Genomic DNA, 27,034 nt, shown 5'->3' on the forward strand with positions numbered 1-27,034 from the left:
GCTGTAGACCACCAAAATACTACTAGGTTAGAGACTAACAGGTTGTTTATGTCCCGCTGTAGACCACCAGAATACTACTAGGTTAGAGACTAACAGGTTGTTTATGTCCCGCTGTAGACCACCAGAATACTACTAGGTTAGAGACTAACAGGTTGTTTATGTCCCGCTGTAGACCACCATAATACTACTAGGTTAGAGACTAACAGGTTGTTTATGTCCCGCTGTAGACCACCATGTTAGAGACAGAGACTAACAGGTTGTTTATGTCCCGCTGTAGACCACCAGAATACTACTAGGTTAGAGACTAACAGGTTGTTTATGTCCCGCTGTAGACCACCAGAATACTACTAGGTTAGAGACTAACAGGTTGTTTATGTCCCGCTGTAGACCACCAGAATACTACTAGGTTAGAGACTAACAGGTTGTTTATGTCCCGCTGTAGACCACCAGAATACTACTAGGTTAGAGACAGAGACTAACAGGTTGTTTATGTCCTGCTGTAGACCACCAAAATACTACTAGGTTAGAGACAGAGACTAACAGGTTGTTTATGTCCCGCTGTAGACCACCAGAATACTACTAGGTTAGAGACTAACAGGTTGTTTATGTCCCGCTGTAGACCACCAGAATACTACTAGGTTAGAGACTAACAGGTTGTTTATGTCCCGCTGTAGACCACCAGAATGCTACTAGGTTAGAGACTAACAGGTTGTTTATGTCCCGCTGTAGACAACCAGAATACTACTAGGTTAGAGACAGTGACTAACAGGTTGTTTATGTCCTGCTGTAGACCACCAGAATACTACTAGGTTAGAGACTAACAGGTTGTTTATGTCCCGCTGTAGACCACCAGAATACTACTAGGTTAGAGACAGAGACTAACAGGTTGTTTATGTCCTGCTGTAGACCACCAGAATACTACTAGGTTCGAGACTTACAGGTTGTTTTTGTCCCGCTGTAGACCACCAGAATACTACTAGCTTAGAGACTAACAGGTTGTTTATGTCCCGCTGTAGACCACCAGAATACTACTAGGTTAGAGACTAACAGGTTGTTTATGTCCTGCTGTAAACCACCAGAATACTACTAGGTTAGAGACTAACAGGTTGTTTATGTCCCGCTGTAGACCACCAGAATACTACTAGGTTAGAGACTAACAGGTTGTTTATGTCCCGCTGTAGACCACCAGAATACTACTAGGTTAGAGACTAACAGGTTGTTTATGTCCTGCTGTAGACCACCAAAATACTACTAGGTTAGAGACTAACAGGTTGTTTATTTCCCGCTGTAGACCACCAGAATACTACTAGGTTAGAGACAGAGACTAATAGGTTGTTTATGTCCCGCTGTAGACCACCAGAATACTACTAGGTTAGAGACTAACAGGTTGTTTATGTCCTGCTGTAGACCACCATAATACTACTAGCTTAGAGACAGAGACTAACAGGTTGTTTATGTCCCGCTGTAGACCACCAGAATACTACTAGGTTAGAGACAGAGACTAACAGGTTGTTTATGTCCTGCTGTAGACCACCAGAATACTACTAGGTTAGAGACTAACAGGTTGTTTATGTCCCGCTGTAGACCACCAGAATACTACTAGGTTAGAGACTAACAGGTTGTTTATGTCCCGCTGTAGACCACCAGAATACTACTAGGTTAGAGACTAACAGGTTGTTTATGTCCTGCTGTAGACCACCATAATACTACTAGGTTAGAGACTAACAGGTTGTTTATGTCCCGCTGTAGACCACCAGAATACTACTAGGTTAGAGACTAACAGTTTGTTTATGTCCTGCTGTAGACCACCAGAATTCTACTAGGTTAGAGACTAACAGGTTGTTTATGTCCCGCTGTAGACCACCAGAATACTACTAGGTTAGAGACAGAGACTAACAGGTTGTTTATGTCCCGCTGTAGACCACCAGAATACTACTAGGTTAGAGACTAACAGGTTGTTTATGTCCCGCTGTAGACCACCAGAATACTACTAGGTTAGAGACTAACAGGTTGTTTATGTCCCGCTGTAGACCACCAGAATACTACTAGGTTAGAGACAGAGACTAACAGGTTGTTTATGTCCTGCTGTAGACCACCAGAATACTACTAGGTTAGAGACTAACAGGTTGTTTATGTCCCGCTGTAGACCACCAGAATACTACTAGGTTAGAGACAGAGACTAATAGGTTGTTTATGTCCCGCTGTAGTCCACCAGAATACTACTAGGTTAGAGACAGAGACTAATAGGTTGTTTTTGTCCCGCTGTAGACCACCAGAATACTACTAGGTTAGAGACTAACAGGTTGTTTATGTCCTGCTGTAGACCACCAGTAAACTAAGAGGTTAGAGACTAACAGGTTGTTTATGTCCTGCTGTAGATCACCAGAATACTACTAGGTTAGAGACAGAGACTAACAGGTTGTTTATGTCCCGCTGTAGACCACCAGAATACTACTAGGTTAGAGACAGAGACTAACAGGTTGTTTATGTCCCGCTGTAGACCACCAAAATACTACTAGGTTAGAGACTAACAGGTTGTTTATGTCCCGCTGTAGACCACCAGAATACTACTAGGTTAGAGACTAACAGGTTGTTTATGTCCCGCTGTAGACCACCAGAATACTACTAGGTTAGAGACTAACAGGTTGTTTATGTCCCGCTGTAGACCACCATAATACTACTAGGTTAGAGACTAACAGGTTGTTTATGTCCCGCTGTAGACCCCCAGAATACTACTAGGTTAGAGACTAACAGTTTGTTTATGTCCCGCTGTAGACCACCAGAATACTACTAGGTTAGAGACTAACAGGTTGTTTATGTCCCGCTGTAGACCACCAGGTTAGAGACAGAGACTAACAGGTTGTTTATGTCCCGCTGTAGACCACCAGAATACTACTAGGTTAGAGACTAACAGGTTGTTTATGTCCCGCTGTAGACCACCAGAATACTACTAGGTTAGAGACTAACAGGTTGTTTATGTCCCGCTGTAGACCACCAGAATACTACTAGGTTAGAGACTAACAGGTTGTTTATGTCCCGCTGTAGACCACCAGAATACTACTAGGTTAGAGACAGAGACTAACAGGTTGTTTATGTCCTGCTGTAGACCACCAAAATACTACTAGGTTAGAGACAGAGACTAACAGGTTGTTTATGTCCCGCTGTAGACCACCAGAATACTACTAGGTTAGAGACTAACAGGTTGTTTATGTCCTGCTGTAGACCACCAGAATACTACTAGGTTAGAGACTAACAGGTTGTTTATGTCCTGCTGTAGACCACCAGAATACTACTAGGTTAGAGACAGAGACTAACAGGTTCTGTTTATGTCCCGCTGTAGACCACCAGAATACTACTAGGTTAGAGACTAACAGGTTGTTTATGTCCCGCTGTAGACCACCAGAATACTACTAGGTTAGAGACAGAGACTAACAGGTTGTTTATGTCCCGCTCTAGACCACCAGAATACTACTAGGTTAGAGACATAGACTAACAGGTTGTTTATGTCCCGCTGTAGACCACCAGAATACTACTAGGTTAGAGACTAACAGGTTGTTTTATGTCCCGCTGTAGACCACCAGAATACTACTAGGTTAGAGACAGAGACTAACAGGTTGTTTATGTCCTGCTGTAGACCACCAGAATACTACTAGGTTCGAGACTTACAGGTTGTTTTTGTCCTGCTGTAGACCACCAGAATACTACTAGCTTAGAGACTAACAGGTTGTTTATGTCCCGCTGTAGACCACCAGAATATTACTAGGTTAGAGACAGAGACTAACATTTTGTTTATGTCCCGCTGTAGACCACCAGAATACTACTAGGTTAGAGACTAACAGGTTGTTTATGTCCTGCTGTAAACCACCAGAATACTACTAGGTTAGAGACTAACAGGTTGTTTATGTCCCGCTGTAGACCACCAGAATACTACTAGGTTAGAGACTAACAGGTTGTTTATGTCCCGCTGTAGACCACCATAATACTACTAGGTTAGAGACTAACAGGTTGTTTATGTCCTGCTGTAGACCACCAGAATTCTACTAGGTTAGAGACTAACAGGTTGTTTATGTCCCGCTGTAGACCACCAGGTTAGAGACAGAGACTAACAGGTTGTTTATGTCCCGCTGTAGACCACCAGAATACTACTAGGTTAGAGACTAACAGGTTGTATATGTCCCGCTGTAGACCACCAGAATACTACTAGGTTAGAGACTAACAGGTTGTTTATGTCCCGCTGTAGACCACCAGAATACTACTAGGTTAGAGACTAACAGGTTGTTTATGTCCCGCTGTAGACCACCAGAATACTACTAGGTTAGAGACTAACAGGTTGTTTATGTCCCGCTGTAGACCACCATAATACTACTAGGTTAGAGACTAACAGGTTGTTTATGTCCTGCTGTAGACCACCAAAATACTACTAGGTTAGAGACTAACAGGTTGTTTATGTCCCGCTGTAGACCACCAGAATACTACTAGGTTAGAGACTAACAGGTTGTTTATGTCCCGCTGTAGACCACCAGAATACTACTAGGTTAGAGACTAACAGGTTGTTTATGTCCTGCTGTAGACCACCAGAATTCTACTAGGTTAGAGACTAACAGGTTGTTTATGTCCCGCTGTAGACCACCAGAATACTACTCGGTTAGAGACAGAGACTAACAGGTTGTTTATGTCCTGCTGTAGACCACCAGAATACTACTAGGTTAGAGACTAACAGGTTGTTTATGTCCTGCTGTAGACCACCAGAATACTACTAGGTTAGAGACAGAGACTAACAGGTTGTTTATGTCCTGCTGTAGACCACCAGAATACTACTAGGTTAGAGACTAACAGGTTGTTTATGTCCCGCTGTAGACCACCAGAATACTACTAGCTTAGAGACAGAGACTAACAGGTTGTTTATGTCCTGCTGTAGACCACCCGAATACTACTAGTTTAGAGACTAACAGGTTGTTTATGTCCCCCTGTAGACCACCAGAATACTACTAGGTTAGAGACTAACAGGTTGTTTATGTCCTGCTGTAGATCACCAGAATACTACTAGGTTAGAGACAGAGACTAACAGGTTGTTTATGTCCCGCTGTAGACCACCAGAATACTACTAGGTTAGAGACAGAGACTAACAGGTTGTTTATGTCCTGCTGTAGACCACCAAAATACTACTAGGTTAGAGACTAACAGGTTGTTTATGTCCCGCTGTAGACCACCAGAATACTACTAGGTTAGAGACTAACAGGTTGTTTATGTCCCGCTGTAGACCACCAGAATACTACTAGGTTAGAGACTAACAGGTTGTTCATGTCCCGCTGTAGACCACCATAATACTACTAGGTTAGAGACTAACAGGTTGTTTATGTCCCGCTGTAGACCCCCAGAATACTACTAGGTTAGAGACTAACAGTTTGTTTATGTCCTGCTGTAGACCACCAGAATTCTACTAGGTTAGAGACTAACAGGTTGTTTATGTCCCGCTGTAGACCACCAGGTTAGAGACAGAGACTAACAGGTTGTTTATGTCCCGCTGTAGACCACCAGAATACTACTAGGTTAGAGACTAACAGGTTGTATATGTCCCGCTGTAGACCACCAGAATACTACTAGGTTAGAGACTAACAGGTTGTTTATGTCCCGCTGTAGACCACCAGAATACTACTAGGTTAGAGACTAACAGGTTGTTTATGTCCCGCTGTAGACCACCAGAATACTACTAGGTTAGAGACAGAGACTAACAGGTTGTTTATGTCCTGCTGTAGACCACCAGAATACTACTAGGTCAGAGACTAACAGGTTGTTTATGTCCCGGTGTAGACCACCAGAATACTACTAGGTTAGAGACTAACAGGTTGTTTATGTCCTGCTGTAGACCACCAGAATACTACTAGGTTAGAGACTAACAGGTTGTTTATGTCCTGCTGTAGATCACCAGAATACTACTAGGTTAGAGACAGAGACTAACAGGTTGTTTATGTCCCGCTGTAGACCACCAGAATACTACTAGGTTAGAGACAGAGACTAACAGGTTGTTTATGTCCTGCTGTAGACCACCAAAATACTACTAGGTTAGAGACTAACAGGTTGTTTATGTCCCGCTGTAGACCACCAGAATACTACTAGGTTAGAGACTAACAGGTTGTTTATGTCCTGCTGTAGACCACCATAATACTACTAGGTTAGAGACTAACAGGTTGTTTATGTCCCGCTGTAGACCACCAGAATACTACTAGGTTAGAGACTAACAGTTTGTTTATGTCCTGCTGTAGACCACCAGAATTCTACTAGGTTAGAGACTAACAGGTTGTTTATGTCCTGCTGTAGACCACCAGAATACTACTATGTTAGAGACTAACAGGTTGTTTATGTCCCGCTGTAGACCACCAGGTTAGAGACAGAGACTAACAGGTTGTTTATGTCCCGCTGTAGACCACCAGAATACTACTAGGTTAGAGACTAACAGGTTGTATATGTCCCGCTGTAGACCACCAGAATACTACTAGGTTAGAGACTAACAGGTTGTTTATGTCCCGCTGTAGACCACCAGAATACTACTAGGTTAGAGACAGAGACTAACAGGTTGTTTATGTCCTGCTGTAGACCACCAGAATACTACTAGGTTAGAGACTAACAGGTTGTTTATGTCCCGCTGTAGACCACCAGAATACTACTAGGTTAGAGACAGAGACTAATAGGTTGTTTATGTCCCCCTGTAGTCCACCAGAATACTACTAGGTTAGAGACAGAGACTAATAGGTTGTTTTTGTCCCGCTGTAGACCACCAGAATACTACTAGGTTAGAGACTAACAGGTTGTTTATGTCCTGCTGTAGACCACCATAATACTACTAGCTTAGAGACAGAGACTAACAGGTTGTTTATGTCCCGCTGTAGACCCCCAGAATACTACTAGGTTAGAGACTAACAGTTTGTTTATGTCCTGCTGTAGACCACCAGAATTCTACTAGGTTAGAGACTAACAGGTTGTTTATGTCCCGCTGTAGACCACCAGGTTAGAGACAGAGACTAACAGGTTGTTTATGTCCCGCTGTAGACCACCAGAATACTACTAGGTTAGAGACTAACAGGTTGTATATGTCCCGCTGTAGACCACCAGAATACTACTAGGTTAGAGACTAACAGGTTGTTTATGTCCCGCTGTAGACCACCAGAATACTACTAGGTTAGAGACTAACAGGTTGTTTATGTCCCGCTGTAGACCACCAGAATACTACTAGGTTAGAGACAGAGACTAACAGGTTGTTTATGTCCTGCTGTAGACCACCAAAATACTACTAGGTTAGAGACAGAGACTAACAGGTTGTTTATGTCCCGGTGTAGACCACCAGAATACTACTAGGTTAGAGACTAACAGGTTGTTTATGTCCTGCTGTAGACCACCAGAATACTACTAGGTTAGAGACTAACAGGTTGTTTATGTCCTGCTGTAGATCACCAGAATACTACTAGGTTAGAGACAGAGACTAACATTCTGTTTATGTCCCGCTGTAGACCACCAGAATACTACTAGGTTAGAGACAGAGACTAACAGGTTGTTTATGTCCTGCTGTAGACCACCAAAATACTACTAGGTTAGAGACTAACAGGTTGTTTATGTCCCGCTGTAGACCACCAGAATACTACTAGGTTAGAGACTAACAGGTTGTTTATGTCCTGCTGTAGACCACCATAATACTACTAGGTTAGAGACTAACAGGTTGTTTATGTCCCGCTGTAGACCACCAGAATACTACTAGGTTAGAGACTAACAGTTTGTTTATGTCCTGCTGTAGACCACCAGAATTCTACTAGGTTAGAGACTAACAGGTTGTTTATGTCCTGCTGTAGACCACCAGAATACTACTATGTTAGAGACTAACAGGTTGTTTATGTCCCGCTGTAGACCACCAGGTTAGAGACAGAGACTAACAGGTTGTTTATGTCCCGCTGTAGACCACCAGAATACTACTAGGTTAGAGACTAACAGGTTGTATATGTCCCGCTGTAGACCACCAGAATACTACTAGGTTAGAGACTAACAGGTTGTTTATGTCCCGCTGTAGACCACCAGAATACTACTAGGTTAGAGACAGAGACTAACAGGTTGTTTATGTCCTGCTGTAGACCACCAGAATACTACTAGGTTAGAGACTAACAGGTTGTTTATGTCCCGCTGTAGACCACCAGAATACTACTAGGTTAGAGACAGAGACTAATAGGTTGTTTATGTCCCCCTGTAGTCCACCAGAATACTACTAGGTTAGAGACAGAGACTAATAGGTTGTTTTTGTCCCGCTGTAGACCACCAGAATACTACTAGGTTAGAGACTAACAGGTTGTTTATGTCCTGCTGTAGACCACCATAATACTACTAGCTTAGAGACAGAGACTAACAGGTTGTTTATGTCCCGCTGTAGACCACCAGAATACTACTAGGTTAGAGACAGAGACTAACAGGTTGTTTATGTCCTGCTGTAGACCACCAGAATACTACTAGGTTAGAGACAAACAGGTTGTTTATGTCCTGCTGTAGACCACCAGTAAACTAAGAGGTTAGAGACTAACAGGTTGTTTATGTCCTGCTGTAGATCACCAGAATACTACTAGGTTAGAGACAGAGACTAACAGGTTGTTTATGTCCCGCTGTAGACCACCAGAATACTACTAGGTTAGAGACAGAGACTAACAGGTTGTTTATGTCCTGCTGTAGACCACCAAAATACTACTAGGTTAGAGACTAACAGGTTGTTTATGTCCCGCTGTAGACCACCAGAATACTACTAGGTTAGAGACTAACAGGTTGTTTATGTCCCGCTGTAGACCACCAGAATACTACTAGGTTAGAGACTAACAGGTTGTTTATGTCCCGCTGTAGACCACCATAATACTACTAGGTTAGAGACTAACAGGTTGTTTATGTCCCGCTGTAGACCACCAGAATACTACTAGGTTAGAGACTAACAGTTTGTTTATGTCCTGCTGTAGACCACCAGAATTCTACTAGGTTAGAGACTAACAGGTTGTTTATGTCCCGCTGTAGACCACCAGAATACTACTAGGTTAGAGACTAACAGGTTGTTTATGTCCCGCTGTAGACCACCAGGTTAGAGACAGAGACTAACAGGTTGTTTATGTCCCGCTGTAGACCACCAGAATACTACTAGGTTAGAGACTAACAGGTTGTATATGTCCCGCTGTAGACCACCAGAATACTACTAGGTTAGAGACTAACAGGTTGTTTATGTCCCGCTGTAGACCACCAGAATACTACTAGGTTAGAGACTAACAGGTTGTTTATGTCCCGCTGTAGACCACCAGAATACTACTAGGTTAGAGACAGAGACTAACAGGTTGTTTATGTCCTGCTGTAGACCACCAAAATACTACTAGGTTAGAGACAGAGACTAACAGGTTGTTTATGTCCCGCTGTAGACCACCAGAATACTACTAGGTTAGAGACTAACAGGTTGTTTATGTCCTGCTGTAGACCACCAGAATACTACTAGGTTAGAGACTAACAGGTTGTTTATGTCCTGCTGTAGATCACCAGAATACTACTAGGTTAGAGACAGAGACTAACATTCTGTTTATGTCCCGCTGTAGACCACCAGAATACTACTAGGTTAGAGACTAACAGGTTGTTTATGTCCCGCTGTAGACCACCAGAATACTACTAGGTTAGAGACAGAGACTAACAGGTTGTTTATGTCCCGCTCTAGACCACCAGAATACTACTAGGTTAGAGACATAGACTAACAGGTTGTTTATGTCCCGCTGTAGACCACCAGAATACTACTAGGTTAGAGACTAACAGGTTGTTTTATGTCCCGCTGTAGACCACCAGAATACTACTAGGTTAGAGACAGAGACTAACAGGTTGTTTATGTCCTGCTTTAGACCACCAGAATACTACTAGGTTCGAGACTTACAGGTTGTTTTTGTCCTGCTGTAGACCACCAGAATACTACTAGCTTAGAGACTAACAGGTTGTTTATGTCCCGCTGTAGACCACCAGAATACTACTAGGTTAGAGACAGAGACTAACATTTTGTTTATGTCCCGCTGTAGACCACCAGAATACTACTAGGTTAGAGACTAACAGGTTGTTTATGTCCTGCTGTAAACCACCAGAATACTACTAGGTTAGAGACTAACAGGTTGTTTATGTCCCGCTGTAGACCACCAGAATACTACTAGGTTAGAGACTAACAGGTTGTTTATGTCCCGCTGTAGACCACCATAATACTACTAGCTTAGAGACTAACAGGTTGTTTATGTCCTGCTGTAGACCACCAAAATACTACTAGGTTAGAGACTAACAGGTTGTTTATGTCCCGCTGTAGACCACCAGAATACTACTAGGTTAGAGACTAACAGGTTGTTTATGTCCCGCTGTAGACCACCAGAATACTACTAGGTTAGAGACTAACAGGTTGTTTATGTCCTGCTGTAGACCACCAGAATTCTACTAGGTTAGAGACTAACAGGTTGTTTATGTCCCGCTGTAGACCACCAGAATACTACTCGGTTAGAGACAGAGACTAACAGGTTGTTTATGTCCTGCTGTAGACCACCAGAATACTACTAGGTTAGAGACTAACAGGTTGTTTATGTCCTGCTGTAGACCACCAGAATACTACTAGGTTAGAGACAGAGACTAACAGGTTGTTTATGTCCTGCTGTAGACCACCAGAATACTACTAGGTTAGAGACTAACAGGTTGTTTATGTCCCGCTGTAGACCACCAGAATACTACTAGCTTAGAGACAGAGACTAACAGGTTGTTTATGTCCTGCTGTAGACCACCCGAATACTACTAGTTTAGAGACTAACAGGTTGTTTATGTCCCCCTGTAGACCACCAGAATACTACTAGGTTAGAGACTAACAGGTTGTTTATGTCCTGCTGTAGATCACCAGAATACTACTAGGTTAGAGACAGAGACTAACAGGTTGTTTATGTCCCGCTGTAGACCACCAGAATACTACTAGGTTAGAGACAGAGACTAACAGGTTGTTTATGTCCTGCTGTAGACCACCAAAATACTACTAGGTTAGAGACTAACAGGTTGTTTATGTCCCGCTGTAGACCACCAGAATACTACTAGGTTAGAGACTAACAGGTTGTTTATGTCCCGCTGTAGACCACCAGAATACTACTAGGTTAGAGACTAACAGGTTGTTCATGTCCCGCTGTAGACCACCATAATACTACTAGGTTAGAGACTAACAGGTTGTTTATGTCCCGCTGTAGACCCCCAGAATACTACTAGGTTAGAGACTAACAGTTTGTTTATGTCCTGCTGTAGACCACCAGAATTCTACTAGGTTAGAGACTAACAGGTTGTTTATGTCCCGCTGTAGACCACCAGGTTAGAGACAGAGACTAACAGGTTGTTTATGTCCCGCTGTAGACCACCAGAATACTACTAGGTTAGAGACTAACAGGTTGTATATGTCCCGCTGTAGACCACCAGAATACTACTAGGTTAGAGACTAACAGGTTGTTTATGTCCCGCTGTAGACCACCAGAATACTACTAGGTTAGAGACTAACAGGTTGTTTATGTCCCGCTGTAGACCACCAGAATACTACTAGGTTAGAGACAGAGACTAACAGGTTGTTTATGTCCTGCTGTAGACCACCAAAATACTACTAGGTTAGAGACAGAGACTAACAGGTTGTTTATGTCCCGGTGTAGACCACCAGAATACTACTAGGTTAGAGACTAACAGGTTGTTTATGTCCTGCTGTAGACCACCAGAATACTACTAGGTTAGAGACTAACAGGTTGTTTATGTCCTGCTGTAGATCACCAGAATACTACTAGGTTAGAGACAGAGACTAACATTCTGTTTATGTCCCGCTGTAGACCACCAGAATACTACTAGGTTAGAGACAGAGACTAACAGGTTGTTTATGTCCCGCTGTAGACCACCAGAATACTACTAGGTTAGAGACAGAGACTAACAGGTTGTTTATGTCCCGCTCTAGACCACCAGAATACTACTAGGTTAGAGACATAGACTAACAGGTTGTTTATGTCCCGCTGTAGACCACCAGAATACTACTAGGTTAGAGACAGAGACTAACAGGTTGTTTATGTCCTGCTGTAGACCACCAAAATACTACTAGGTTAGAGACTAACAGGTTGTTTATGTCCCGCTGTAGACCACCAGAATACTACTAGGTTAGAGACTAACAGGTTGTTTATGTCCCGCTGTAGACCACCAGAATACTACTAGGTTAGAGACTAACAGGTTGTTCATGTCCCGCTGTAGACCACCATAATACTACTAGGTTAGAGACTAACAGGTTGTTTATGTCCCGCTGTAGACCCCCAGAATACTACTAGGTTAGAGACTAACAGTTTGTTTATGTCCTGCTGTAGACCACCAGAATTCTACTAGGTTAGAGACTAACAGGTTGTTTATGTCCCGCTGTAGACCACCAGAATACTACTAGGTTAGAGACTAACAGGTTGTTTATGTCCCGCTGTAGACCACCAGGTTAGAGACAGAGACTAACAGGTTGTTTATGTCCCGCTGTAGACCACCAGAATACTACTAGGTTAGAGACTAACAGGTTGTATATGTCCCGCTGTAGACCACCAGAATACTACTAGGTTAGAGACTAACAGGTTGTTTATGTCCCGCTGTAGACCACCAGAATACTACTAGGTTAGAGACTAACAGGTTGTTTATGTCCCGCTGTAGACCACCAGAATACTACTAGGTTAGAGACAGAGACTAACAGGTTGTTTATGTCCTGCTGTAGACCACCAAAATACTACTAGGTTAGAGACAGAGACTAACAGGTTGTTTATGTCCCGCTGTAGACCACCAGAATACTACTAGGTTAGAGACTAACAGGTTGTTTATGTCCTGCTGTAGACCACCAGAATACTACTAGGTTAGAGACTAACAGGTTGTTTATGTCCTGCTGTAGATCACCAGAATACTACTAGGTTAGAGACAGAGACTAACATTCTGTTTATGTCCCGCTGTAGACCACCAGAATACTACTAGGTTAGAGACTAACAGGTTGTTTATGTCCCGCTGTAGACCACCAGAATACTACTAGGTTAGAGACAGAGACTAACAGGTTGTTTATGTCCCGCTCTAGACCACCAGAATACTACTAGGTTAGAGACATAGACTAACAGGTTGTTTATGTCCCGCTGTAGACCACCAGAATACTACTAGGTTAGAGACTAACAGGTTGTTTTATGTCCCGCTGTAGACCACCAGAATACTACTAGGTTAGAGACAGAGACTAACAGGTTGTTTATGTCCTGCTTTAGACCACCAGAATACTACTAGGTTCGAGACTTACAGGTTGTTTTTGTCCTGCTGTAGACCACCAGAATACTACTAGCTTAGAGACTAACAGGTTGTTTATGTCCCGCTGTAGACCACCAGAATATTACTAGGTTAGAGACAGAGACTAACATTTTGTTTATGTCCCGCTGTAGACCACCAGAATACTACTAGGTTAGAGACTAACAGGTTGTTTATGTCCTGCTGTAAACCACCAGAATACTACTAGGTTAGAGACTAACAGGTTGTTTATGTCCCGCTGTAGACCACCAGAATACTACTAGGTTAGAGACTAACAGGTTGTTTATGTCCCGCTGTAGACCACCATAATACTACTAGCTTAGAGACTAACAGGTTGTTTATGTCCTGCTGTAGACCACCAAAATACTACTAGGTTAGAGACTAACAGGTTGTTTATGTCCCGCTGTAGACCACCAGAATACTACTAGGTTAGAGACTAACAGGTTGTTTATGTCCCGCTGTAGACCACCAGAATACTACTCGGTTAGAGACGCTAACAGGTTGTTTATGTCCTGCTGTAGACCACCAGAATTCTACTAGGTTAGAGACTAACAGGTTGTTTATGTCCCGCTGTAGACCACCAGAATACTACTCGGTTAGAGACAGAGACTAACAGGTTGTTTATGTCCTGCTGTAGACCACCAGAATACTACTAGGTTAGAGACTAACAGGTTGTTTATGTCCCGCTGTAGACCACCAGAATACTACTAGCTTAGAGACAGAGACTAACAGGTTGTTTATGTCCTGCTGTAGACCACCAGAATACTACTAGGTTAGAGACTAACAGGTTGTTTATGTCCCGCTGTAGACCACCAGAATACTACTAGCTTAGAGACAGAGACTAACAGGTTGTTTATGTCCTGCTGTAGACCACCCGAATACTACTAGTTTAGAGACTAACAGGTTGTTTATGTCCCCCTGTAGACCACCAGAATACTACTAGGTTAGAGACTAACAGGTTGTTTATGTCCTGCTGTAGATCACCAGAATACTACTAGGTTAGAGACAGAGACTAACAGGTTGTTTATGTCCCGCTGTAGACCACCAGAATACTACTAGGTTAGAGACAGAGACTAACAGGTTGTTTATGTCCTGCTGTAGACCACCAAAATACTACTAGGTTAGAGACTAACAGGTTGTTTATGTCCCGCTGTAGACCACCAGAATACTACTAGGTTAGAGACTAACAGGTTGTTTATGTCCCGCTGTAGACCACCAGAATACTACTAGGTTAGAGACTAACAGGTTGTTCATGTCCCGCTGTAGACCACCATAATACTACTAGGTTAGAGACTAACAGGTTGTTTATGTCCCGCTGTAGACCCCCAGAATACTACTAGGTTAGAGACTAACAGTTTGTTTATGTCCTGCTGTAGACCACCAGAATTCTACTAGGTTAGAGACTAACAGGTTGTTTATGTCCCGCTGTAGACCACCAGGTTAGAGACAGAGACTAACAGGTTGTTTATGTCCCGCTGTAGACCACCAGAATACTACTAGGTTAGAGACTAACAGGTTGTATATGTCCCGCTGTAGACCACCAGAATACTACTAGGTTAGAGACTAACAGGTTGTTTATGTCCCGCTGTAGACCACCAGAATACTACTAGGTTAGAGACTAACAGGTTGTTTATGTCCCGCTGTAGACCACCAGAATACTACTAGGTTAGAGACAGAGACTAACAGGTTGTTTATGTCCTGCTGTAGACCACCAAAATACTACTAGGTTAGAGACAGAGACTAACAGGTTGTTTATGTCCCGGTGTAGACCACCAGAATACTACTAGGTTAGACACTAACAGGTTGTTTATGTCCTGCTGTAGACCACCAGAATACTACTAGGTTAGAGACTAACAGGTTGTTTATGTCCTGCTGTAGATCACCAGAATACTACTAGGTTAGAGACAGAGACTAACATTCTGTTTATGTCCCGCTGTAGACCACCAGAATACTACTAGGTTAGAGACAGAGACTAACAGGTTGTTTATGTCCCGCTGTAGACCACCAGAATACTACTAGGTTAGAGACAGAGACTAACAGGTTGTTTATGTCCCGCTCTAGACCACCAGAATACTACTAGGTTAGAGACATAGACTAACAGGTTGTTTATGTCCCGCTGTAGACCACCAGAATACTACTAGGTTAGAGACTAACAGGTTGTTTTATGTCCCGCTGTAGACCACCAGAATACTACTAGGTTCGAGACTTACAGGTTGTTTTTGTCCTACTGTAGACAACCAGAATACTACTAGCTTAGAGACTAACAGGTTGTTTATGTCCCGCTGTAGACCACCAGAATATTACTAGGTTAGAGACAGAGACTAACATTTTGTTTATGTCCCGCTGTAGACCACCAGAATACTACTAGGTTAGAGACTAACAGGTTGTTTATGTCCTGCTGTAAACCACCAGAATACTACTAGGTTAGAGACTAACAGGTTGTTTATGTCCCGCTGTAGACCACCAGAATACTACTAGGTTAGAGACTAACAGGTTGTTTATGTCCCGCTGTAGACCACCATAATACTACTAGGTTAGAGACTAACAGGTTGTTTATGTCCTGCTGTAGACCACCAAAATACTACTAGGTTAGAGACTAACAGGTTGTTTATGTCCCGCTGTAGACCACCAGAATACTACTAGGTTAGAGACTAACAGGTTGTTTATGTCCCGCTGTAGACCACCAGAATACTACTAGGTTAGAGACTAACAGGTTGTTTATGTCCTGCTGTAGACCACCAGAATTCTACTAGGTTAGAGACTAACAGGTTGTTTATGTCCCGCTGTAGACCACCAGAATACTACTCGGTTAGAGACAGAGACTAACAGGTTGTTTATGTCCTGCTGTAGACCACCAGAATACTACTAGGTTAGAGACTAACAGGTTGTTTATGTCCTGCTGTAGACCACCAGAATACTACTAGGTTAGAGACAGAGACTAACAGGTTGTTTATGTCCTGCTGTAGACCACCAGAATACTACTAGGTTAGAGACTAACAGGTTGTTTATGTCCCGCTGTAGACCACCAGAATACTACTAGCTTAGAGACAGAGACTAACAGGTTGTTTATGTCCCGCTGTAGACCACCAAAATACTACTAGGTTAGAGACAGAGACTAACAGGTTGTTTATGTCCCCCTGTAGACCACCAGAATACTACTAGGTTAGAGACTAACAGGTTGTTTATGTCCTGCTGTAAACCACCAGAATTCTACTAGGTTAGAGACTAACATGTTGTTTATGTCCTGCTGTAGACCACCAGAATACTACTAGCTTAGAGACAGAGACTAACAGGTTGTTTATGTCCCGCTGTAGACCACCAGAATACTACTAGGTTAGAGACTAACAGGTTGTTTATGTCCTGCTGTAGACCACCAGAATACTACTAGGTTAGAGACTAACAGGTTGTTTTTGTCCCGCTGTAGACCACCAGAATACTACTAGGTTAGAGACAGAGACTAACAGGTTGTTTATGTCCCGCTGTAGACCACCAGAATACTACTAGGTTAGAGACTAACAGGTTGTTTATGTCCTGCTGTAGACCACCAGAATACTACTAGCTTAGAGACAGAGACTAACAGGTTGTTTATGTCCCGCTGTAGACCACCAAAATACTACTAGGTTAGAGACAGAGACTAACAGGTTGTTTATGTCCTGCTGTAGACCACCCGAATACTACTAGTTTAGAGACTAACAGGTTGTTTATGTCCCCCTGTAGACCACCAGAATACTACTAGGTTAGAGACTAACAGGTTGTTTATGTCCTGCTGTAAACCACCAGAATTCTACTAGGTTAGAGACTAACATGTTGTTTATGTCCTGCTGTAGACCACCAGAATACTACTAGCTTAGAGACAGAGACTAACAGGTTGTTTATGTCCCGCTGTAGACCACCAGAATACTACTAGGTTAGAGACTAACAGGTTGTTTATGTCCTGCTGTAGACCACCAGAATACTACTAGGTTAGAGACTAACAGGTTGTTTATGTCCTGCTGTAGATAACCAGAATACTACTAGGTTAGAGACAGAGACTAACAGGTTGTTTATGTCCCGCTGTAGACCACCAGAATACTACTAGGTTAGAGACAGAGACTAACAGGTTGTTTATGTCCTGCTGTAGACCACCAAAATACTACTAGGTTAGAGACTAACAGGTTGTTTATGTCCCGCTGTAGACCACCAGAATACTACTAGGTTAGAGACTAACAGGTTGTTTATGTCCCGCTGTAGACCACCAGAATACTACTAGGTTAGAGACTAACAGGTTGTTCATGTCCCGCTGTAGACCACCATAATACTACTAGGTTAGAGACTAACAGGTTGTTTATGTCCCGCTGTAGACCCCCAGAATACTACTAGGTTAGAGACTAACAGTTTGTTTATGTCCTGCTGTAGACCACCAGAATTCTACTAGGTTAGAGACTAACAGGTTGTTTATGTCCCGCTGTAGACCACCAGAATACTACTAGGTTAGAGACTAACAGGTTGTTTATGTCCCGCTGTAGACCACCAGGTTAGAGACAGAGACTAACAGGTTGTTTATGTCCCGCTGTAGACCACCAGAATACTACTAGGTTAGAGACTAACAGGTTGTATATGTCCCGCTGTAGACCACCAGAATACTACTAGGTTAGAGACTAACAGGTTGTTTATGTCCCGCTGTAGACCACCAGAATACTACTAGGTTAGAGACTAACAGGTTGTTTATGTCCCGCTGTAGACCACCAGAATACTACTAGGTTAGAGACAGAGACTAACAGGTTGTTTATGTCCTGCTGTAGACCACCAAAATACTACTAGGTTAGAGACAGAGACTAACAGGTTGTTTATGTCCCGCTCTAGACCACCAGAATACTACTAGGTTAGAGACATAGACTAACAGGTTGTTTATGTCCCGCTGTAGACCACCAGAATACTACTAGGTTAGAGACTAACAGGTTGTTTTATGTCCCGCTGTAGACCACCAGAATACTACTAGGTTAGAGACAGAGACTAACAGGTTGTTTATGTCCTGCTGTAGACCACCAGAATACTACTAGGTTCGAGACTTACAGGTTGTTTTTGTCCTGCTGTAGACAACCAGAATACTACTAGCTTAGAGACTAACAGGTTGTTTATGTCCCGCTGTAGACCACCAGAATATTACTAGGTTAGAGACAGAGACTAACATTTTGTTTATGTCCCGCTGTAGACCACCAGAATACTACTAGGTTAGAGACTAACAGGTTGTTTATGTCCCGCTGTAGACCACCAGAATACTACTAGGTTAGAGACTAACAGGTTGTTTATGTCCTGCTGTAGACCACCAGAATTCTACTAGGTTAGAGACTAACAGGTTGTTTATGTCCCGCTGTAGACCACCAGAATACTACTCGGTTAGAGACAGAGACTAACGGGTTGTTTATGTCCTGCTGTAGACCACCAGAATACTACTAGGTTAGAGACAGACACTAACAGGTTGTTTATGTCCTGCTGTAGACCACCAGAATACTACTAGGTTAGAGACTAACAGGTTGTTTATGTCCCGCTGTAGACCACCAGAATACTACTAGCTTAGAGACAGAGACTAACAGGTTGTTTATGTCCCGCTGTAGACCACCAAAATACTACTAGGTTAGAGACAGAGACTAACAGGTTGTTTATGTCCTGCTGTAGACCACCCGAATACTACTAGGTTAGAGACTAACAGGTTGTTTATGTCCTGCTGTAGACCACCAGAATACTACTAGGTTAGAGACTAACAGGTTGTTTTTGTCCCGCTGTAGACCACCAGAATACTACTAGGTTAGAGACAGAGACTAACAGGTTGTTTATGTCCCGCTGTAGACCACCAGAATACTACTAGGTTAGAGACTAACAGGTTGTTTATGTCCTGCTGTAGACCACCAGAATACTACTAGGTTAGAGACAGAGTCTAACAGGTTGTTTATGTCCTGCTTTAGACCACCAGAATACTACTAGCTTAGAGACAGAGACTAACAGGTTGTTTATGTCCCGCTGTAGACCACCAAAATACTACTAGGTTAGAGACAGAGACTAACAGGTTGTTTATGTCCTGCTGTAGACCACCAGAATACTACTAGGTTAGAGACTAACAGGTTGTTTATGTCCCCCTGTAGACCACCAGAATACTACTAGGTTAGAGACTAACAGGTTGTTTATGTCCTGCTGTAGACCACCAGAATACTACTAGGTTAGAGACTAACAGGTTGTTTATGTCCCGCTGTAGACCACCAGAATACTACTAGGTTAGAGACAGAGTCTAACAGGTTGTTTATGTCCTGCTTTAGACCACCAGAATACTACTAGGTTAGAGACTAACAGGTTGTTTATGTCCCGCTGTAGACCACCAGAATACTACTAGGTTAGAGACAGAGACTAACAGGTTGTTTATGTCCTGCTGTAGACCACCAGAATACTACTAGGTTAGAGACAGAAACTAACAGGTTGTTTATGTCCTGCTGTAGACCACCAGAATACTACTCGGTTAGAGACAGATACTAACAGGTTGTTTATGTCCCGCTGTAGACCACCTGAATACTACTAGGTTAGAGACTAACAGGTTGTTTATGTCCTGCTGTAGACCACCAAAATACTACTAGGTTAGAGACAGAGACTAACAGGTTGTTCATGTCCCGCTGTAGACCACCAGAATACTACTAGGTTAGAGACTAACAGGTTGTTTATGTCCCGCTGTAGACCACCAGAATACTACTAGGTTAGAGACAGAGACTAACAGGTTGTTTATATCCTGCTGTAGACCACCAAAATACTACTAGGTTAGAGACAGAGACTAACAGGTTGTTTATGTCCCGCTGTAGACCACCAGAATACTACTAGGTTAGAGACTAACAGGTTGTTTATGTCCCGCTGTAGACCACCAGAATACTACTAGGTTAGAGACTAACAGGTTGTTTATGTCCTGCTGTAGATCACCAGAATACTACTAGGTTAGAGACAGAGACTAACAGGTTGTTTATGTCCCGCTGTAGACCACCAAAATACTACTAGGTTAGAGACAGAGACTAACAGGTTGTTTATGTCCTGCTGTAGACCACCAGAATACTACTAGGTTAGAGACTAACAGGTTGTTTATGTCCCGCTGTAGACCACCAGAATACTACTAGGTTAGAGACTAACAGGTTGTTTATGTCCCGCTGTAGACCACCAGAATACTACTAGGTTAGAGACTAACAGGTTGTTTATGTCCCGCTGTAGACCACCATAATACTACTAGGTTAGAGACTAACAGGTTGTTTATGTCCCACTGTAGACCACCAGAATACTACTAGGTTAGAGACTAACAGTTTGTTTATGTCCTGCTGTAGACCACCAGAATTCTACTAGGTTAGAGACTAACAGGTTGTTTATGTCCCGCTGTAGACCACCAGAATACTACTAGGTTAGAGACAGAGACTAACAGGTTGTTTATGTCCCGCTGTAGACCACCAGAATACTACTAGGTTAGAGACTAACAGGTTGTTTATGTCCCGCTGTAGACCACCAGGTTAGAGACAGAGACTAACAGGTTGTTTATGTCCCGCTGTAGACCACCAGAATACTACTAGGTTAGAGACTAACAGGTTGTATATGTCCCGCTGTAGACCACCAGAATACTACTAGGTTAGAGACTAACAGGTTGTTTATGTCCCGCTGTAGACCACCAGAATACTACTAGGTTAGAGACAAAGACTAACAGGTTGTTTATGTCCTGCTGTAGACCACCAGAATACTACTAGGTTAGAGACTAACAGGTTGTTTATGTCCCGCTGTAGACCACCAAAATACTACTAGGTTAGAGACAGAGACTAACAGGTTGTTTATGTCCTGCTGTAGACCACCAGAATACTACCAGGTTAGAGACTAACAGGTTGTTTATGTCCCGCTGTAGACCACCAGAATACTACTAGGTTAGAGACTAACAGGTTGTTTATGTCCTGCTGTAGACCATCAGAATACTACTAGCTTAGAGACTAACAGGTTGTTTATGTCCTGCTGTAGACCACCAGAATACTACTAGGTTAGAGACTAACAGGTTGTTTATGTCCCGTTGTAGACCACCAGAATACTACTAGGTTAGAGACTAACAGGTTGTTTATGTCCCGCTGTAGACCACCTGAATACTACTAGGTTAGAGACTAACAGGTTGTTTATGTCCCGCTGTAGACCACCAGAATACTACTAGGTTAGAGACTAACAGGTTGTTTATGTCCCGCTGTAGACCACCAGAATACTACTAGCTTAGAGACAGAGACTAACAGGTTGTTTTTGTCCCGCTGTAGACCACCAGAATACTACTAGGTTAGAGACTAACAGGTTGTTTATGTCCCGCTGTAGGCCACCAGAATACTACTAGGTTAGAGACAGAGACTAACAGGTTGTTTATGTCCTGCTGTAGACCACCAGAATACTACTAGGTTAGGGACTATCAGGTTGTTTATGTCCCGCTGTTGACCACCAGAATACTACTAGGTTAGAGACTAACAGGTTGTTTATGTCCCGCTGTAGACCACCTGAATACTACTAGGTTAGAGACTAACAGGTTGTTTATGTCCTGCTGTAGCCCACCAGAATACTACTAGGTTAGAGACTAACAGGTTGTTTATGTCCCGCTGTAGACCACCAGAATACTACTAGGTTAGAGACAGAGACTAACAGGTTGTTTCTGTCCCGCTGTAGACCACCAGAATACTACTAGGATAGAGACTAACAGGTTGTTTTTGTCCTGCTGTAGACCACCAGAATACTACTAGGTTAGAGACAGAGACTAACAGGTTGTTTATGTCCCGCTGTAGACCACCAGAATACTACTAGGTTAGAGACAGAGACTAACAGGTTGTTTATGTCCTGCTGTAGACCACCAGAATACTACTAGGTTAGAGACAGAGACTAACAGGTTGTTTATGTCCTGCTGTAGACCACCAGAATACTACTAGGTTAGAGACTAACAGGTTGTTTATGTCCCGCTGTAGACCACCAGAATACTACTAGGTTAGAGACTAACAGGTTGTTTATGTCCCGCTGTAGACCACCAGAATACTACTAGGTTAGAGACAGAGACTAACAGGTTGTTTATGTCCTGCTGTAGACCACCAGAATACTACTAGGTTAGAGACTAACAGGTTGTTTATGTCCCGCTGTAGACCACCAGAATACTACTAGGTTAGAGACAGAGACTAACAGGTTGTTTATGTCCCGCTGTAGACCACCAAAATACTACTAGGTTAGAGACTAACAGGTTGTTTATGTCCCGCTGTAGACCACCAGAATACTGCTAGGTTAGAGACTAACAGGTTGTTTATGTCCCGCTGTAGACCACCAGAATACTACTAGGTTAGAGACTAACAGGTTGTTTATGTCCCGCTGTAGACCACCAGAATACTACTAGGTTAGAGACAGAGACTAATAGGTTGTTTATGTCCCGCTGTAGACCACCAGAATACTACTAGGTTAGAGACTAACAGGTTGTTTATGTCCTGCTGTAGACCACCATAATACTACTAGCTTAGAGACAGAGACTAACAGGTTGTTTATGTCCCGCTGTAGACCACCAGAATACTACTAGGTTAGAGACTAACAGGTTGTTTATGTCCTGCTTTAGACCACCAGAATACTACTAGGTTAGAGACAAACAGGTTGTTTATGTCCTGCTGTAGACCACCAGTAAACTAATAGGTTAGAGACTAACAGGTTGTTTATGTCCTGCTGTAGACCACCAGAATACTACTAGGTTAGAGACTAACAGGTTGTTTATGTCCCGCTGTAGACCACCAGAATACTACTAGGTTAGAGACAGACACTAACAGGTTGTTTATGTCCTGCTGTAGACCACCAGAATACTACTAGGTTAGAGACTAACTGGTTGTTTATGTCCTGCTGTAGACCACCAAAATACTACTAGGTTAGAGACAGAGACTAACAGGTTGTTTATGTCCCGCTGTAGACCTCCAGAATACTACTAGGTTTGAGACTAACAGGTTGTTTATGTCCTGCTGTAGACCACCAGAATACTACTAGGTTAGAGACTTACAGGTTGTTTATGTCCCGCTGTAGACCACCAGAATACTACTAGGTTAGGGACTATCAGGTTGTTTATGTCCCGCTGTTTACCACCAGAATAATACTAGGTTAGAGACTAACAGGTTGTTTATGTCCTGCTGTAGACCACCAGTAAACTAATAGGTTAGAGACTAACAGGTTGTTTATGTCCTGCTGTAGACCACCAGAATACTACTAGGTTAGAGACTAACAGGTTGTTTATGTCCCGCTGTAGACCACCAGAATACTACTAGGTTAGAGACAGACACTAACAGGTTGTTTATGTCCTGCTGTAGACCACCAGAATACTACTAGGTTAGAGACAAGAGACTAACAGGTTGTTTATGTCCTGCTGTAGACCACCAGAATACTACTCGGTTAGAGACAGAGACTAACAGGTTTTTTATGTCCCGCTGTAGACCACCAGAATACTACTAGGTTAGAGACTAACAGGTTGTTTATGTCCTGCTGTAGCCCACCAGAATACTACTAGGTTAGAGACTAACATATTGTTTATGTCCCGCTGTAGACCACCAGAATACTACTAGGTTAGAGACAGAGACTAACAGGTTGTTTATGTCCCGCTGTAGACCACCAGAATACTACTAGGTTAGAGACAGAGACTAACAGGTTGTTTATGTCCCGCTGTAGACCACCAGAATACTACTAGGTTAGAGACTAACAGGTTGTTTATGTCCCGCTGTAAACCACCAGAATACTACTAGGTTAGAGACTAACAGGTTGTTTATGTCCCGCTGTAGACCACCATAATACTACTAGGTTAGAGACTAACAGGTTGTTTATGTCCTGCTGTAGACCACCAAAATACTACTAGGTTAGAGACTAACAGGTTGTTTATGTCCCGCTGTAGACCACCAGAATACTACTAGGTTAGAGACTAACTGGTTGTTTATGTCCCGCTGTAGACCACCATAATACTACTAGGTTAGAGACTAACTGGTTGTTTATGTCCTGCTGTAGACCACCAAAATACTACTAGGTTAGAGACAGAGACTAACAGGTTGTTTATGTCCCGCTGTAGACCTCCAGAATACTACTAGGTTTGAGACTAACAGGTTGTTTATGTCCCGCTGTAGACCACCATAATACTACTAGGTTAGAGACTAACTGGTTGTTTATGTCCTGCTGTAGACCACCAAAATACTACTAGGTTAGAGACAGAGACTAACAGGTTGTTTATGTCCCGCTGTAGACCTCCAGAATACTACTAGGTTTGAGACTAACAGGTTGTTTATGTCCTGCTGTAGACCACCAGAATACTACTAGGTTAGGTACTATCAGGTTGTTTATGTCCCGCTGTTTACCACCAGAATACTACTAGGTTAGAGACTAACAGGTTTTTTATGTCCCGCTGTAGACCACCAGAATACTACTAGGTTAGAGACAGAGACTAACAGGTTGTTTATGTCCTGCTGTAGACCACTAGAATACTACTAGGTTAGAGACTAACAGGTTGTTTATGTCCTGCTGTAGACCACCAGAATACTACTAGGTTAGAGACAGAGACTAACAGGTTGTTTATGTCCTGCTGTAGACCACCAGAATACTACTAGGTTAGAGACTAACAGGTTGTTTATGTCCCGCTGTAGACCACCAGAATACTACTAGCTTAGAGACAGAGACTAACAGGTTGTTTATGTCCCGCTGTAGACCACCAAAATACTACTAGGTTAGAGACAGAGACTAACAGGTTGTTTATGTCCTGCTGTAGACCACCCGAATACTACTAGTTTAGAGACTAACAGGTTGTTTATGTCCCCCTGTAGACCACCAGAATACTACTAGGTTAGAGACTAACAGGTTGTTTATGTCCTGCTGTAAACCACCAGAATTCTACTAGGTTAGAGACTAACATGTTGTTTATGTCCTGCTGTAGACCACCAGAATACTACTAGCTTAGAGACAGAGACTAACAGGTTGTTTATGTCCCGCTGTAGACCACCAGAATACTACTAGGTTAGAGACAGAGACTAACAGGTTGTTTATGTCCTGCTGTAGACCACTAGAATACTACTAGGTTAGAGACTAACAGGTTGTTTTATGTCCCGCTGTAGACCACCAGAATACTACTAGGTTAGAGACAGAGACTAACAGGTTGTTTATGTCCTGCTGTAGACCACCAGAATACTACTAGGTTCGAGACTTACAGGTTGTTTTTGTCCTGCTGTAGACAACCAGAATACTACTAGCTTAGAGACTAACAGGTTGTTTATGTCCCGCTGTAGACCACCAGAATATTACTAGGTTAGAGACTAACAGGTTGTTTATGTCCTGCTGTAAACCACCAGAATACTACTAGGTTAGAGACTAACAGGTTGTTTATGTCCCGCTGTAGACCACCAGAATACTACTAGGTTAGAGACTAACAGGTTGTTTATGTCCCGCTGTAGACCACCATAATACTACTAGGTTAGAGACTAACAGGTTGTTTATGTCCTGCTGTAGACCACCAAAATACTACTAGGTTAGAGACTAACAGGTTGTTTATGTCCCGCTGTAGACCACCAGAATACTACTAGGTTAGAGACTAACAGGTTGTTTATGTCCTGCTGTAGACCACCAGAATACTACTAGGTTAGAGACTAACAGGTTGTTTATGTCCTGCTGTAGACCACCAGAATTCTACTAGGTTAGAGACTAACAGGTTGTTTATGTCCCGCTGTAGACCACCAGAATACTACTCGGTTAGAGACAGAGACTAACAGGTTGTTTATGTCCTGCTGTAGACCACTAGAATACTACTAGGTTAGAGACTAACAGGTTGTTTATGTCCTGCTGTAGACCACCAGAATACTACTAGGTTAGAGACAGAGACTAACAGGTTGTTTATGTCCTGCTGTAGACCACCAGAATACTACTAGGTTAGAGACTAACAGGTTGTTTATGTCCCGCTGTAGACCACCAGAATACTACTAGGTTAGAGACTAACAGGTTGTTTATGTCCTGCTGTAGACCACCCGAATACTACTAGTTTAGAGACTAACAGGTTGTTTATGTCCCCCTGTAGACCACCAGAATACTACTAGGTTAGAGACTAACAGGTTGTTTATGTCCTGCTGTAAACCACCAGAATTCTACTAGGTTAGAGACTAACATGTTGTTTATGTCCTGCTGTAGACCACCAGAATACTACTAGCTTAGAGACAGAGACTAACAGGTTGTTTATGTCCCGCTGTAGACCACCAGAATACTACTAGGTTAGAGACTAACAGGTTGTTTATGTCCTGCTGTAGACCACCAGAATACTACTAGGTTAGAGACTAACAGGTTGTTTTTGTCCCGCTGTAGACCACCAGAATACTACTAGGTTAGAGACAGAGACTAACAGGTTGTTTATGTCCCGCTGTAGACCACCAGAATACTACTAGGTTAGAGACTAACAGGTTGTTTATGTCCTGCTGTAGACCACCAGAATACTACTAGGTTAGAGACAGAGTCTAACAGGTTGTTTATGTCCTGCTTTAGACCACCAGAATACTACTAGCTTAGAGACAGAGACTAACAGGTTGTTTATGTCCCGCTGTAGACCACCAAAATACTACTAGGTTAGAGACAGAGACTAACAGGTTGTTTATGTCCTGCTGTAGACCACCAGAATACTACTAGGTTAGAGACTAACAGGTTGTTTATGTCCCCCTGTAGA

General features: G+C 42.8%; 1 protein-coding gene across 1 annotated transcript in view; it reads left to right on the top strand.

The window, feature by feature from the left end:
• The window catches only part of LOC106574976 (bone morphogenetic protein receptor type-2), a 120,339-nt gene that overhangs the window by 50,293 nt on the left and 43,012 nt on the right, over window positions 1-27,034 (top strand). The window lies entirely within an intron of this gene.

Source organism: Salmo salar, chromosome ssa17 (assembly GCF_905237065.1).
Source record: "Salmo salar chromosome ssa17, Ssal_v3.1, whole genome shotgun sequence".
Taxonomy (NCBI): domain Eukaryota; kingdom Metazoa; phylum Chordata; class Actinopteri; order Salmoniformes; family Salmonidae; genus Salmo; species Salmo salar.